The sequence below is a fragment of the Zonotrichia leucophrys genome, chromosome 5 (assembly GCF_028769735.1).
Source record: "Zonotrichia leucophrys gambelii isolate GWCS_2022_RI chromosome 5, RI_Zleu_2.0, whole genome shotgun sequence".
NCBI classification, from domain to species: domain Eukaryota; kingdom Metazoa; phylum Chordata; class Aves; order Passeriformes; family Passerellidae; genus Zonotrichia; species Zonotrichia leucophrys.
This window is the reverse complement of record NC_088175.1, coordinates 60,515,279-60,518,853: the sequence shown is the minus strand read 5'-3', so window position 1 is coordinate 60,518,853 and position 3,575 is coordinate 60,515,279. Positions and strand designations below refer to the sequence as shown.

The 3,575-nt window shown below is 40.9% G+C and overlaps 1 long non-coding RNA gene across 1 annotated transcript; it reads left to right on the top strand.

The window, feature by feature from the left end:
- Positions 1-771: 771 nt before the first annotated feature.
- On the top strand, positions 772-3,268 carry LOC135448754 (uncharacterized). Its single transcript, XR_010440565.1, has 3 exons — positions 772-885; positions 1,730-1,842; positions 2,444-3,268. It is a non-coding gene; the product is annotated as an uncharacterized LOC135448754 (long non-coding RNA).
- The last annotated feature ends 307 nt before the right edge of the window (positions 3,269-3,575 follow it).

Genomic DNA, 3,575 nt, shown 5'->3' with positions numbered 1-3,575 from the left:
ATTTTCCCTGCAAAGCCAACCGGAGCAACCACCAAACCAGCCCCCAGTGGGTTTGGCTTGTGTCCTAAAAAGAAGGTCAGCAAAATAAATTGTCCTTGTAATTAAGAGTTGCTCCTTTGTTTTTATGTGTTTAACTGTGCATAAATAGCAAAGCAGGATAGGTATGTTATTACTGTTTTAAATATTTCATTCCCTTTGTTGACTTCCTTATGACACAGTTAACAACTGCTTAATCATACCTTATGACCTAATTAGGGGGGATTCAGTTAAATAAATCTTGATGTAATGGTATATTCTTGATGTAATGGTGCTCTGATGGGTGCATTTATGTGCATGTGGGCATTTAAATGTAAAAGGAAATGCAGCCTATGTAGAATCTGACACAGGACTTTTAATGATCATCATCTTTAGAATCACTGGTGAAACAAGTTACAAGGAGACTTACCTTAATTGAGAATACATAAAAACTTACTTCCTATTCCCAGGAACTGAATGTGAGCACTGTCCTTGGCAAAGGTATTTAAATGTTGTAGTATCAGGCCAGGGTAGTTCTGATACAGGCAAGCAACTGTAGTTTTCAGCTGAAATAATTCAGGGCATTTCCACTGCCTTCTCCAGAGCCTCACTTGCCCATCAGATGGATGTTGAGTCCAGCTCTGATCTGCTGTTTGCCAGGTGGGAAGGCTGACAGTGATCTTTTATTTTGAAGTGAAAAGAAAATGTAGGTGACAAGGTTTTCTTAGGATTGGATTTATCTTGCCAAAGACAGGTCTCTTGAAGTCATGGAATAAGTTGCCCTCTGGAAATGCATCTCTCTGCTGGGTGTTCAGGGAGCTAAAATGACTGGCTCAGACCTGAGGCTGCCTCTCAGGTGGATAGAGTTAGGTAAGATGAATCCTGCCATGAGAAGTGCACAAGGTATTGTGTATCAGCTCCCCCACTCCTAGATGTGCTGCCAGATCACTGGAAATGTTTGTGCCCTGCTGGGACAGACCTGGGATAGGTGCTTCACCATCTAAATCCAGCTGGGAGACAAGAATTTCATGTTAATCTGAGGGAACAAGCCCTTGGGGTGCAGTTAACCCCTGGAGTGTGGGATGAGATGTGTCTTTCATGGCTTTAGATGGCAGAGTGAGAGGTATCTGTTCCTGCACTTGGAATCCCAGGCTGGATTGGGTTGGAAGGGACCTCAGAGACCATCCCATCCCACCCCCTGCCATGGCAGGGACACCTTCCACCATCCCAGGGTGCTCCAAGCCTCATCCAACCTGGCCTGGAACATTTCCAGGGATCTAGGGGCATTGTCATATTTTGGCATCAATGGAGGGAAGCAGCCCTGTCTAATGGGATTATTCCTGATGATTTTGTCATTCCAAAGTCAAAGGATCAAGTCTCACAGGTGGACACCTGAGCTTCATGGTTGGTGATTTGGGTGGTGATGATGTAGGGTTTTACCCTGGGTGTAAATCTGCCACCCTCCCTGGTGGGTTGGTTCAAGCAGGAGGTCACCCAATATCAGAAAAAAAAAAAAAAAGAATTTTAAATCAGTGTGAGTAGAGAAAATAAATTCCTCATGAGGATCAATGTATCAATATGACTTTACTTAATGGCATCCAGCCCTACAGACAGTACTTGGTCTCAGTAGTAATAATTAGGAGTTAGAGAGAACTTCTTGATGACTATCTCCTGAATTTCACAAATCTTTTGAAAAATATTACTATTTTTTCAGACATTTGAGACTCTGAAAGCTAAAACACCAGCAGATGGAGACAAACCCTGTTATCAAACCAGCCCAGTTGAGCAGGACCTGTAGGATTTGCAGCTTTTCTCCAGGAAGCTGAGGTGGAAACCTTAAGGAAGAACACCTTTTATGAAGTGTTGAGTGCTACTGTTGTCTGCACATGTTTAATAACATGAACTTAGGGAGAAAAGTTCTCTAAAAAAAAAAATCTCTTTGTATTAAATGCTTTTTTGGCCTAAAATAAAATGTTCTACTTCTTTTTGGTGGGTTACATACACATGGGAATGTGTGCATGCATAAACCACTTTAGAAATGCAATTATGCAAAGAGTTTCAAAAATTCATTTTGGATGAATAGTCCGAACTTTTTAAAAAGGTTCACACAAATATTCTTGCCTTTTTCTGATTTTTTTTCTTTTTATGGGTGGTAAATAGCATCTGAGCTTGACACAATAAACCTTTAGGCTTGACCACTCTTAAACTGTGTTTTCTGGTGACTGGGACTGCTATTTAAAACTTTTTAATCAGATTGAATTGTAATGGTTGTCCTCAACTACCATGGCCACCCAGACCTCCACAGGTAAGGTAATTTATTGCCATTTGAAAATAAATTAAAATAATGAAGACACTGCATCATAAAAACTTTATTAAATGTAAATGGCAGAAGATATTTTTCCTCACGTTGACTAATTTTGCTTTGCAGATGAAACACAAAAATCATAAGTGGATCCAGAACCATTTTGCTTCCATGAAAGGCCAGAAGAAGAAATTTCCTTGCTGTCCATATCATCTCTTCTTCACTGGCCAGGGAGGTTTTTTACTCCATTGTCCTTTGCATTGGAGGTGAACTGGAGGGGTTGACACAACTGGAATGAGCAGAGCTGAGACTGAAATGCAAACCCAGCCCGTGCTCTGGGGCTGTGGGGTTGTTGCTTACCTGGAGAAAAGGTTTTGAACCGAGTGCAGACACACCATTTTATAGCATGAACCACAACAGAAAACATGGGCAGGGGCATAGGGCTGTAAAAATGGTCCTTTCCTTAATTGTCTAAATAGAAATGAATGTGGATGCCTCCAAATGCACTGCAACTATAGATAAAACCAGCAGGAAAAATCTCAGAGGAGGGCTGAAGAAAGATTTTCTCTTTCCTTTCTTTGGAACAAACATATTTTTGATGTTTTTGACTGGTATAAATATAGACCAATAGAAGAAGAGGCAGAGAGGACCTTGAGAGATGATCTATCCCTCTACCCCAAGGCAAGATTTGCCAGGTCTGAGCCATTCCTGGTGACAGTAGAGTCTGTAGCTCCTTGACTAATTTATTCCAGTTCTCACCTGTCCTTCCTCTTAGGAAATGTCTTTAATGCTTGACCTATATCCTCCTTGCTGCAATTTAAACCCATTATTTCTTGTCTTATACCCAGTGGACGTGGAGAACAATTTATTACCTTCCTATCTGCAACAACCTTTTACATAGTTGAAGGCTGTTATCATGTCTCCCCCTCAGTCTTTTCTTCTCTAGACTAAACAAACCCAATTCTTTCAATCTTTCCTCATAGGTCATGTTTTCTGGACCCCTGATCATTTTTGTTATGGAAATAAACATCCTTTAAATCAAGTTCTGTGAATCAATCTTGTGTGGAAAGGAAGGGAAACAGAGGGGTTAGAGTTAGCATTGGGAACAGGAATCTGGTGGTGAAAGAAGTGAATTTTCTGAGGTCTACAGAGAGTACAGCCTTCCATTCTTCTTTGGGTTTAGGAAGTGTATTGAACACAATTTTCTTTCCCCAGCTTTACTGGGAAACACTTTTCCTACTTGCAACCAGAAGGAAGG